The following is a 13,189-nucleotide window of genomic DNA, read 5'->3' as shown; positions in this document are numbered from 1 at the left end:
GGGGGGGAGGGGGGAGAGGGAAGAGGGGAGAGGAGGAACAACATTGCATTTTAGTATGAGGCCTTTTCTATTCTCTTTAGTGTTTTCTTCTATTACCAGCTCCATTGACATCCAAAGAAAGCACAAAGGGCAAAACCTGAGACAAATCGTACAACTTAAGGTCTTGGTCTATCCTTTTAGTCACGCACAACGTGTTAAAGGTTGTCTAAGATACAACTCCAGAGGATGCTTATAAGCTACTCAGTTATTTGACAGCTCAGAGGTGGCTTCAGTCAGATACAAGAGAGTGAGTGGGGCTGCTGGAGACAACAGACACATGTTGAAGTGTGGGAAGGGGACTGTCCTACCACAGTTGTGTGCAGGATTGTTTGGGTTTGTGCTTGGCTACTCAAATCACCCCAAACCAATTCTTCTGTGAATCCCAGACTAATAAGCCCACCTGAGAGGTGTTGGGCCAATGTGGAGTGCTAGGGGAGCTTTTTACTGTGGCCTAATTAGAGAGGACATAAAAAAGCCTGAAAGGCTTTACTGGTGGCTGCTACTGAAAGCCTGCCTGGCTTCTCTGCTGGCCCCAACCTTCTACCCCATCGCTTACCACTGATCCCCCCTCAAACCTTTCAGATGCCTCAGGTCCAGCTTTGAGTTAGGATTGCCCTTAACAACCTCCTTTATTCAGGTACTCAAAAACTCCTGGAAAACTACACTTTGGAGAATCCAGTGCAATGGGCTACACCCAGGAAAGTGACATTGTCATTCATTTTGCCCAGTCCCCTGAAAAAAAACCTCTCATCCTGAGAGGCTAATTCTGTAAGAATCTGAAATTCCAAACCATGTCACCACAGAGGGGCAACATTGAAAAACATTTTCTACCTGGGGCTTGTTTTGTATTTATTTTCACTGTGCGTCACCTGGTTTTGATTTTCTGTCTGTAAGTGTAGCTAAGCCAGGGCTTCAACGAAGCATTACTAAAACTAACAAAAAAAAATCCTGCTACATTTAGAGAGGGCTAAGGACCTAATGCCTTCAGTGACCTTGAGAGATGCTGGTCTTGAGAAATGCATTTTAGTAAATCAGAGGGCTGTAGTATGGGGGAAGAATTGAACCCTACCAAATTATACCCATTGTGCAAAACTGTGAAAGCCAAGAGATATGCAAACAGAAGCATCAAACATGCCTGTTTCCTGCTCAGATAAAGTTAAATAGTAGCCTGGATGGGCTCCCTCCACTTACCCTCCTTTGACAAGGTGGGAGATGTGCTTAAAGGAGAGCAAAGGCACAGGGTCACTCCTCCCTAGGCAAAGGAGGCTGAGAAGGACTCCTGGGCACTGGGAATGAAGCTTTATTTTCTGCTACATATCTTCCTCAGGCAAGGATATCCCCAGGGTTACAGCCTTGCTGTTTGCTCACCTTCTGACACAGCTGGCTTAGATCTGTGTACTCCTCCTTGAACTCCTGTTCTTCCTGAAATACCTGAGATTTCTTTGCTTATCAACAGTGCTAGAATTCCTGCCAGCACAGCTTGGAGTGGCATGTTTTGGGCTGTTGACTGCAAGACACACCAGTCTTGTACTGATCTTCTAGCCATTGCTCCTGGAATTCATATGGCCTCGCTCTCTCCTTTGCTGAAGGATTAATTGTGTCAGCTCCTGAAAAAAACCCTCAGTGATTGGTTTAAGTGAGGCATTACCCTCATTTAGTGCAAATCTCTGTCATGTTTTAAATGCACTTCAAGGAGGAACAGACTTGGATGGTTGATTTATGTTTTATCAGCAGAGATTAAGGCATGTAGCAACCTAAAATTTAACCCCCACAAGATGACTCTGCCTGTCTTTTCCTGAACAGAGGGTGCTTGGCCTCCTAGTGCTGTATCTCTGTTGAGAAAAACAGACATTACACGTGTAAATTGGAAGAGTTGAGGGCTTGCTGATATGCACTGACTACCTCTCCTGGATGGTACCTAATTAATATCTGGCAGACAAGACAAGCTCTTTGATTTGTGACAAGTTAGATGTGAATAAGGGGCAAAAAAACCCCAACCCTTTACATTTCTTTTAAAACATTAAAACAAGAATAGCTACAATAGCTTCTCCCGTGCTGGCAGGAGAATCCAGCTAATAGAGAATTTACTATTCAGGTCTGGTGCAAATGCTTTGTGTTTTAAGCACTTTTCTCAAGTGGGAATTGAAATAATGGACAATAAAAAGTAAATTACACTTTAGGTTTAGTACAAAGTGGCCTTCATGGCTGCCAGACTCACCCCTGCGCAGAAGGGCAGTCTTGTCCCACCAAAAAACTGTATTTACCCTCTGTGTTGAGGACTGGTTTAATATACATGTGTTATTTCCATTTTGTGAGAGTCATTTCATTTCAGCATCTTGTGAGGGAAAAGACATCAAGGCCTAAGCCTCTTCAGCAGTCAGAGGACACCATCTTCATGTCCCATCTACCTCCTAGCAGCATCCCTGGCCAGGCTGGTGCAGTGGTCACGGATGTGACTCGTGTGTATTGTGCTGGCAAAGGGGTTGGATCTCAGCTTGCTGCCAGCCTGCTCTTGTCCTCATTCCCTTGCTGGCAGCAGGTTGGGGCGCTCTGCCAACCTGAGATGGAGCAACAGCCAGCCCCAGCTGTCCTGAGCACTGTCTTGGAGAGTGTCTTAACAATTAAAGGGATGACACGGCCATGGGGGAAAAGGACCTCCCTTGAGTAAACTTTCTTTCTGGATCTGTGGCATTCTGAAAGCGGGTCCTTAGGATACACCTTTAGGGTTCCTCCCCAGAAAGTGTTGTCCTGAATGTGTGGTTACAACACTAAGGTAAATTGACATATTGGAGAGTGGTGCCCTACGATTTTTCTGTCACAGTTTTGCTACAATGCCCAAGGCAGCCACCCTGCTCTCACTTCTCCAAAACTAGATTCATCATGTGCAAATTTTGTGCAGAAGCCATTTTTACTGTAAACACAAAAAAGTGGTATCACATTGGTAGGATTCAGTGACACTGCCTGCTTCATACTGCTGTTTCACATTGTGCTATAAAACAAACACTTCCTAAGACTTTTAACGAGAGCTGTGGCACCTGCCTCATGTATGTGCACTCCAGGATTTGAAATGGAACAGATGTCCCAGGAAAAGCTGAATTGCCCTGGCAAGGTGTTGGATCTCACTGGCTTACATTGTCCTCAGGAGGGGTCCTCAGGGCCTTTCACTGTGGGGCTTTTCCGAGCTCTTACACTTGTTGCGTGTTCATCTGCAGTAATTAAGAACCCCTTGAAAAGCTGTGTCTTAAAGGCAATAATGCATACAGTGCATGGCCAAAGTGCAAATAGCTTCAGAGGAGGTTAAATCACTATTTTTTCAATATTAATATTAATGAGGCTGAACATTTGCATTAACAGTAAATCCTCTTGTAGCACCAATGTCCCTTGACGATTTCTCTGCAGATAAATGAAGCACTCCCCTCATTCCCTCACTACTTTTACTAACGGTGTCACTCAGTGCAGCAATAGATCCACAGTTCCCATTAATCTATGAAAAGGCAGAGCTTAGAACAAGTGCTTTTTGACATAATTAAAGCTTACACTGCCTACCACCATTCCTGGAAGAAGTACTAGCAGAATTTCATTAGAATAAGTAAATACAAATAGAGTTCACCCTGAACAGTTGTCTTTGTTACAAACAAAACCTATTAGCTAGCAAGGAGAGTCTGGAGCAGGGCTGAATTCACGCTGATCTCAAAGCCCTTCTCATATTTAATTTATAAACTGATGATTTATTCACTGATTAGCTAATTCACTTGCAGTGATTAATTTAGTTCATGTCTTCAGGCAAATGTTTAAGAAAGGAAAAAAGCCCAGCTCAGATAGATGCACATCAATGTTCCTGTGATTAAAAAATGATAATGTAATGCCCTGGAGAGTAAAGGAAAAAAGAAAGACTTAGAGAATTTGTGGCACGATCAGTTGTAAGTTCTTGCCTAAGCTGTAGCCATATTATTTAGCTATGATGTTTAAATGTGTCAGTTATTCTAATGATCAGTGGTTTGAAAGATGTCTCTAAGGGTCCTTCACTGTAGCTTTCTGCTGTGTATTTTGGGAATGATGCTGCTTTAGAGCAGTCCTCCAGTTCTGCTTTTCTGCCACTTGTTTTGCCAGCTGCCTGCCAGCTCCCCTCCCTTTCAGCAACATCTTTCTCATGTTTCACCAAATTCTTTGATGAGACCGCTTGGTACTTCTTAAATCCAGGCTGGTTTTTCCTGTCTTCCATAGGATTTTCTTCATATTTTGATGCTTCAAGAACTGAGGACAATTTGGGGGGCTTCTCTGTATTAGAAGAACTCGTTGCTTTTGGAACAGTATTGCTTTTACATTTTATGCCATCACTTGGCAATGGAGTTTGATAGTTGTTTACAGGGTCTTCCTTCCCTGAGCCACCATTGCCGTGCTTCTCTGTCTGCGCTGAAGAGCGCAGCTGGTACTTCTCTTTTCTCTCAGGTCCACTCTTCTTTTCTGGACTACCTGTTTTATATGTTGCTTTTTCATCAGCTGGTGTTGTTGATTGCTTCTTTTTGCCCATGAAGTTCTTCTGTTTAGGCTTCACTAGTGAATCTGAAGGTTGCAACTGGTACATGCCAGAACCTAGATCTTTGTTTTTATCTTCTGCAGTGTTTGCATCAGGCTTTGTAAAACTTTCAGGAACACTTTGTTGTTTTTCTCTTTCAAGAACATTTTGTTGTTTTTCTCCTCCTGGAATATTTTTCTCAGGCTTTGCTGCTTTACTCAAAGGACGTGACTTTGAGTTTGATTGATGATTCCCAGAATGGTGGTGTTTATCAACCTCTTTTACAGACCTTGTTTCAGATGACTTGATGTCCTCCTCTGCTGGTGTCTTTTGTTTCTTCTCTCCTGAAGAGTTTATTTCTTGAGGCTTAAGCATTTTGTTTGAAGAACGTGACTGGGGCTTCTCAGAGATACGTTTAGTCTTTTTTTCATCTGGCTTCATTTCAGGCTTTACAAAGTCACCTGAACACATCTGCCCCTGTGTCTCTAGAGAGGAAGATTTCTTGTCTTGCTTCACCAATGGGTTCAGTGATGGTATTTGACTTTTAGGATCACACAAAGTATTCCCCTCACCTTCACAACTCTTTCTGTGCTGCACTGGATCTTTTTTCAAATTAGGAAGCATATTCTCCTCATCAGAAGTCTTATTGTCCTGCCTTGTAGTGTTTTTTGTTGGTGTTGAATGATTTTTGAGGTTTGACTTGATGTTTCTTTCCTCTGTCCTGCTATTTTCAAGTTTCATTGGTTTATCTGATGAGGACAGGTGGTGTTCCCTATTATTGCAGCAAATGTTTTCATCTACTGACAGATCATGTTCGTCTTTCACAAAATCTTTTGAAGGTGTTAGACACTGCAAACTCAGATCAGTATTTTTCACTCCATTAATGTTGGTATCATGCCCTGAGGAAGGTAACTGGGATCTTTGAGGTCTATGAGCATTCTTCTCATTTGAAGAGTTATCTTGACCCATTGTACCATTTGGTGTGGATACTTTTACCTCCTCAGATTTATGCAAGACATTTCTCTCTTCTCTCTCCTCTGTCTCCATCTTATCATTCTCATGTTTCATATCATCATCTGATGACAGGAGCGTATCCTTTTTATGTTTGGAGGCTTTATTACTACCTTTTCCACGCTTCTTTTGGTCCAAGACCAATTCAGTTGATGAAGGAAATGGATTCTCTTCTAGCATATCACTTCCTTGCTTCATGGCATCACCTGAAGTTGGTGTTTGGTTCTTCTCCAAGGGTAACAGGGGCTTTCTTGCTAGCATGGTTTTATTTTCTTGTTTGCCTGGCTTCTTGGTTGAAAGTGAAAGACAATTCTCAAAGTTCTGACATGTATTTGTCTCTTCAGCTGCAGAGTTTTCATTTTCTGTTGTGTCATTTGGGGACAGAGTTTGATTCTTGAAATCACATTCAGTTTTCTTCTCCACTGTAGTATTGTTTCCAGAGTCTGTCAGCTCTCCTGAAGAGGGTAGTGGGTGATTCTCACAGCCATGGCTGGCATGCTCCTCTTCCACACCTCCAGTTCCCTGTCTCACAAGATCAATAGGTTGAAGAGATGGGGGATTTCCAACAGTGTAATGGATTCTCTGCCCTGCAATCTCACTCATTTCTGTTGGTAAAGGGTTAGATAAGGGTGACTGACATGCCTCAGAGTCAGGGCAAGACATCTCATCTGCAGTGCCTTCTTCATGCTTAATGAAAGATTTGGATTGATTATGGCAGGTCTCCAGGTCAGTCAAGGTACTCCTGCCCAGGACTTGATTGTTTGCATGGGTCAAAATTTCATTTGATGAAGATAATTTGCCCTTCCCCAAATCTTCTTCTGCAATGTAGAAGCTGTGCTTCATAAGGTCATCTGGCAAAGGGTTTTGTGTCTTTTCCAAAGAAGAAGAGGTGTTCTCTTCTTCTGCAGCACCTGGCTTCTGCTCCTGGCTCTCATTTGAGGAGAGTTTGTGTTTGCTCTGATTTATACCTGAATTTGGTGTGTCAGCATGGTAATTACCAAAGTTAGTCTGTAAACTGGGCATTTGAGGAGGCTCTGGCTGCTTGGTTTTGGATTCATTTTGCATCCAGCTGTTGAGTGTTTTATTCTCCTCTTCCTTTTCAGCTGGGACACCACTATAATTTTTGCTAGAAGTAGAGGATATTTTGTCTTCGCTATGATGTTTTGCTCCTTCTTTGGCTTCCTCAGAGAATCTGCCTCTTAAACCTGGTGCCTCTTTTTGGACTATGGGTGGTCTTTTGCCAGAAGCTGGTGTTAGGGGAGTTATCTGTCTATCCTCCATGGGCGGCTCGATTTCACAAGATGTTTGAATTCCTGGAGAGTGAAATGGCAGAATGCTTTCCAATGCTTTCAGCTCTGGAGAACATTTTTGGCCTGTAAAGAAAGGATCCTTTTCTGTCTGCATGAGCTCTGTATCATCTTCCTCTGAAGTGTGCACGTACATAGTTATTTCAGGGATCTCACTTGTGTTAGCATCCTGAGGGCTTTTTTCATGGGATCCACCAACTGTGCTAGAGTAAGGTGAGTTAGAGGATGGACTGGCTTCCTTAACATGTTGCACAGCATTGGTAGCCCCCAATAGTGACGATGTATCAGGCCCAGCCAGCATGCTAGTCCTCTCACAGTCTAGACTATGTTCAGACAAGGGAGGAAGGCAGCCTGCAACAGCTTGTTTTTTACAGGAAGTAGAAGAGGTACCCAGGTCAGGGTTAAAGTCAGGTCCTTGCTTTGTGGAAACTATTTTAGCCTCAGCACTATCCTTTGCACCGAACATAGCCTTGGGTTCCACTAGTAACTCTCCTTTGTTCACCCTGTCCTGTGCTGCACTGGCTGGTGCTGCGTTCTCACCAAGCTCCCTGTTGGACCCCATTTCTCCCCTCAGTGGTGTGTCCTGACCAAAAGGCTGTTTCACGGCACTGTTTTTCGACCAGCTCCAAGGATGGTTAATTTTGCTCGCGATGCTGAGTCTGGGCACCGGGACTGTGGAGCACACCAAGTACTGGGACTCCGGGCTGTTTATCCCTGTTGCTGTCATCGCTGCTGTGCGCAGCACTCCGACCTCTGGCTTCCGGATGGTTTTTCTGCTCGGGAAGTTTTTTGCCTTTTTCTCCCCTTTGCGCAGGAGCGACGCCTTCACCTCCGTGGCAGAGCAGAGAGCGCTTTGCTCGAACTGCTCCTTCAGTTTGGACAGCACTGAACTCCTGTTGACTATTTTTGGCAAACCGCTGTTCGGCCCTTTCTTTTTCCAGCTGGGAGAGTTCTCCTTGGCTTCTTTTTCTTCAGCAGCTAAAAATTTCTTCAGGATGTTCTTCACTGTGTTTTTCCCAGTCATGCAGCTCCACCTGGCCCTCTCGCTGGGCCTTGTGTCGGTGTCCTCCTCCCCTGCTTTTCCATCTCCTTTCCTGTCTCTGCTCCTATCCAGCTTGTTTCCAGCCCTGCTCATCCACAGCTTCTCTTTAATGACGAGTTTGCCAACTTCTCTTCTTTTCTTGGTGTATGGCTCACGATTGTTGTTTAGAAACCTGGCCCGCAGGAGCTGAAATCTGGTTGGATGCTGGCCCCTGTTTTTATCTGGACGTGGCTGGTTATAACTCACCTTGTTTTCTTTACCTTCTGCCCACTTTGTCCTCTTGCTGCTGAGCTCTGGATCGCCGGCTGCGAGCTCGGTGACGTACAGCAGCAGGCTGCTGAGAACTGCAAAGGCCCCTTGCTCTGTTGCCATCCTATTGAGCTTCTTCTTCAGCACCAAAGGGTCTACCAGCATCTTATCCTCTCCGCAAAAGCGTGTGCTTTTGGTGCTGTGCAAGAGAAAACACGCATGTTCTTTTCAAGTCACCAACATAGCTGCTACCTCCTTATTTCGCTTTCATGGCATGCTGCTGTGCATGAAATGGAAAGAAATACTTCTAATTTAGAACTTCTATAGGGAGTTGTTGTTAGTGGCCTGTTAAAAAGCAAGAAAAGTGCTTTACAAGCTTCGTAAGGCACGGCGTGGCAGGAGCGTGCAGAGCTTCACATGGTCCCACACAGCACCATTGGCTTTCTTCTGTTTTGTGGCCAGTGAAAGCAACAAGCAATGCCAGCCAGGGTGACCCCATCTCCTCTGTGCCACTCCTCACTCATTTAGTATTACCATGTTCTAGTGGAAGGACAACCTCAAAGGTGTTTTCCTCTCCTGCTAGGCAAAGTGTAGGCAAAGATAAAAGTGATGAGAATGCAGTTAGCATGAAAACAGTTCTGCCTCTGGGCTATAAAAACGGACTCAAAACCATTAAAGCAAGGCTGAGAAGCACAAATCTGTCACTGACAATTTTTGCTGTTGGTACAGGTTAGAAGTCAGTAGTTACCTCTCCAGAAGTAAAAAAATCCCACATGATTTGCTTGATTTGCTTTTTGATAGCAGTCAAATCCCACATCAGGACTATGCTCCTAGATCTGCTTTGTCAAGTACATCATCACCACAACAACCCTGGCAATGTCCCTTGACTACAAGCCCCTTTAATCTAGAGCAAGAAGGCTGGTATGTTGGACTTACACTTGAGTTTGAAGAATTAGGCCCTCAGACAGCTGAGGATTTAGGCAATGCTTTAATTGGTGTGGATCAGTTACTAAATAAAATACTGAACTCAGCACAAAAGCTGCAGCGTGAAGTCAATAACAATAGATGGGGCTTGGAGGGGAAAAAACCCAAGAGGTGTCAGCTTTCTGACACCACCAAAAGCTGCAGGGTTACTTCACTGTGCAGTGAAGTAACTTCATGCACAGAATGCAGCCTGCATACCAGGAGGGGATTAATTTTTATGAGCAGAATGGAACAAAAAAATTGTTAAAACTGAGCCCACATGTAGTAAGTGAAAGAAGGCTGCAAAGAGGCTCATCCTTTAGGGAGCATCAGCCTTGAAAGGCTGGGGAAGGCCCAGCTGTGCCCCAGCAGCTGGTACTACATGGACTCTGGAAGAAACTGGCCCCCCACTGTGATATTATGGAGGCTGTTTGCAAAGTCGGGGGGTTAGTCTTTGTCCAGTTGGGTAGTGACATTTGGATTCTACTTGGCTGCATTTCAAGTGCACATATTAAAAATTACACCCCTTAGCAGTGGGATGAAGTTGCCATCTTGAACAGAAGAAAATCTATTTATACTGCCTTTGTAGATATTTTTAAAGGCCAATAAAAGAAAAAAGTGTGACAACTGGCTCACGTCTAGTGTGACAAACAATACTTCATAGGTTCTGATTGGGAATAACCGTATTTCAGCATAGCACAGGTGCATGCTCCCACATGGTAACATCTGCCTTTTTCCTTTCTGAATTGACCATAGTCAAGGAAGCAAGAGTCCCATGTCACACCGAGATCCCCTTTCATCATAACTACAGGAATTTTCACAATAAGGAATGAAACCAGTGTTCAGGGTATGATTTAGGCTAAAAATATCCTGATTCACTGCCCCTCCTATAGCCAGCCTGCTGATATTTCAACTGAGACCTGGCTGTGACAGAATATCAGCCCTCTCCTACCTACAAAGTGTCTGGCATATTCAGAAAGACACATAGGGCCAACAACCAGCATAATTTAGGGTTGTCTCTGATCTCTAAGAACCGCAGTAGAACCTGATGCCCCTCTTACATCTCCCTTCCAGACTACTTTGGATACAATAAATGGCCAGAGTAAATTATGGACTAATCCTGCTTTTAGTAAGGTCAGCACAGCCAAACTACTATTGATTGTGAAGGGAAGAAGATTAGACCTTCTTTACTGGGAGTATTCAAGGTAATTAATCACTTGTGAGCTATAAAATCCAAACAGCTTCATTAAAATATATTACTAGTGAGCTCTGTTGAAGTTTTGCTTTTATTCTTTTGGTAAAATATGTTAGAGTGCTCTTATAGGATACCTTCTGAAATGTAGCATTTGTGGGAATACTGCATTGTCCTAAGTACCAAGACATGTTGCATGGGTTGAGTGCTGATCCATATTCACCAACAAGCAGCAGCAGATGAGCAAACAGCTATGGCGCCTTTTTAGGGCATCTGCAGTTCTTCCAAGATGACTGCACCTGCAAACCAGTATCATGACTCTGTAAATCCAAAATGCATTCTGTGCAAGGGCTGTGGTGCAATCACACGGAATTCGGAGCCCACCACAGAAAATGTGGGTAGTGGTGAGACTGTGTTGTCCCAGTGTTTGGAAAACACCATGCTTCTACCTAGGGGAAGGAGGGCAAAGGTGGAGGGTTCCTCAGGTTTGGGAGCACGATGACCATTTTCAACAGGCCAAGACATCATCCCTAGTGTTTCTTCACTACCATTTCCCAAGTTGTGTCCTGCTGCTCTTAAACTACATGACTTATCAGTGAAATACAGTCTCCTCTATATCAACTGCAGGTAGCCAACTCTAGTTCCACCTATGACCAGGAGGAACTGATCAGGTATCCCCCAGGTACAAGGGGACTCCACACCAGCAGAAGTCACTTCCTAGTGGTGTGAGTTACTCCAGATGGCAAGGCAGATATTTGGGCTCCTCCCTGCTCCTGTGAAATGGCCTAGGGCAGGCTTCAGCCTCCTCCCCCAGAGATGCTGATTTTCACTGATTTTGATGTATCTGATGCTGCCTCAACGTGCTGCTGGTTTCTGCTGCGTGGTTTTCAGTGTCTGTAGGACAGACCACTTGGACCTCCAGAGATGGCAAGGTCTCTTTCAAAAATTTCCTGCCTTCTGGGCCCCCGAATAATTCAGATGGGTAAGCCAGTCAGTTTAGTTACTTATTTATAGCTTCGTGGGTGACAATGATCATGGCAGCATCAGAGTGGCAGCAGCCTGACACGCTAACGGGCAGCAGTGCAACCCTACCCCTCTGGCTGGCCTGTCCCCTGGAAACCTCTGCAGCCAACACTGGTGTCACTGAGCAGAGGGGACCCGACGTGCTGCAGCAGGGGGAGCGGAGCCATTGCTGTCCCTCAGCCCTGCCCTTGCCCTCCTGCCCCATCCCACTCCTGCCTTCCCACCCTGCTGGGGCTCCAGAGGCTGCCGAGCAGTGGGGGGGTCATGGCATCCCACGGCGTTTGCTGAAAGCACAGGGCTGCGTGTCTGCTTCCCTGGGTCTGGTGTGGAGAAGAGAAGGCCCTGTGACTTGACTTTGAATGACATATTTTATGTCTGACCACCATTTTGCACATTCCCAGAAGCCTAAAGGCCTAGTCCCGGGAGAGTGCTCAGGATTGGGCACGGGTATGAGGAGGCAGCACTACGGAAACGTCATCAAAAGACAGGCCCCCAAAAAATGGAAATCACTTCCCAAATTGCACAGGCTGCCAGAAATGGATGGACGGCTCTGACTTGCTGTTGGTTAGCTGCAGGGAAATGGTCAGGAGCTGGAGAGCTAGAGGTGCTGCAGCCCAGAGACCTCCTTGTCCCTGGGCATCTCGTCACCACCCGGCTCCATGTGGTGCTCAGTCCAATGTGCTGCCAGAGCCCAGGGAAGCAGCTCTGCCTGCTGGGACCAACGCACCAGACTGTGCAGTGGTTCCAGGGAAATGATGGCCAGTGTGCTGCTCGCCTCAGCTACTGCAGAAATGGTGCTTCATTGTCTTTTGGAATGGTCCTTCTAACTTACTATCCTATTTGTCTCTGAAACAATTTGGGCCTCCCCAGCTTGGATAGAAGGTAAAGTGGGAACAATTAAGAGTGCTCTTCATGCCTTTTTTGATATTATTTTTGTTTTCTAAAGGAAGAAGAAAAGACAAAGTACTAGAGAAAATCCTACCTTAATATGTTCTTCTCTCTTCTCTACTGCTGAATTTATTACAGGTATGCTAGATGCATGCTAAACTAGAAGGAATGTTTTTAGAAAATCCTGGAATTCTCTTAAATCAAAAGCTACTGACACAAATGCTCCTTTTGGTTTAACACATCTCCAAAGCTAACAAGAAAGGACTTTGCGAAGCTGCAAAGAGAAAACATGCTAAAACAGTGTTTCAAGTAGCTCATAGGTGAAAAAACCTTTTCATATGCATATTTTCATGCAGGCTGCTATTCATAATGACAGGGATCACCTGCTCCTCTTTCTGCCACATAGCATCCCAGCGATGATTCCAGCAATTGCTTACATGGAAAAAGGAGTCGGAAAGTACTTATGTATTTTTAGCTACCTTTAAAAATGCAGTTCAGCAGCTGGAGAAATACAGGAGAAACCAACACCACATAGGCAATCACTCATGGTAGAGATTAGAAAGTGCTGCATAGACCTCAGCTTCTGAATTTCTGAGGTAAAACAGTAAGTTAAACACTAGGAACAAATTTTGCACTCACTTCTTCTGTGTCATTCCAGATTTGTGCAGGTACATCAGAACCTCCTTCACCGAGGCCAACTGTTTACTTTGTCTGCTGTATGCAACTTTTAAATGAATCATAGTTTGTTGGTTTTCTTGAAAAATGATAATTATAAAAAAAAAAAAAGAAAAGAGGAGAAGGCAAAGAAAAAAAAAGACAAAGAAAAAGGCAAAGAGAAAAAAACGGCAAAGAAAAAGAAAAAGAAAAAAAGAAAAAGATGAAAAGGAAAAGGAAAATAAGTTGTAGAAGCGAGATGGGGGATGAAGAGAGATGAGGCAAAGCAGGAAAAGGAAAACAGG

The sequence above is a fragment of the Chaetura pelagica genome, unplaced genomic scaffold (assembly GCF_000747805.2).
Source record: "Chaetura pelagica isolate M959 unplaced genomic scaffold, ChaPel_1.0 scaffold123, whole genome shotgun sequence".
In the NCBI taxonomy this organism is placed as follows: Eukaryota; Metazoa; Chordata; class Aves; order Apodiformes; family Apodidae; genus Chaetura; species Chaetura pelagica.
Note: the sequence above shows the minus strand (reverse complement) of the source record.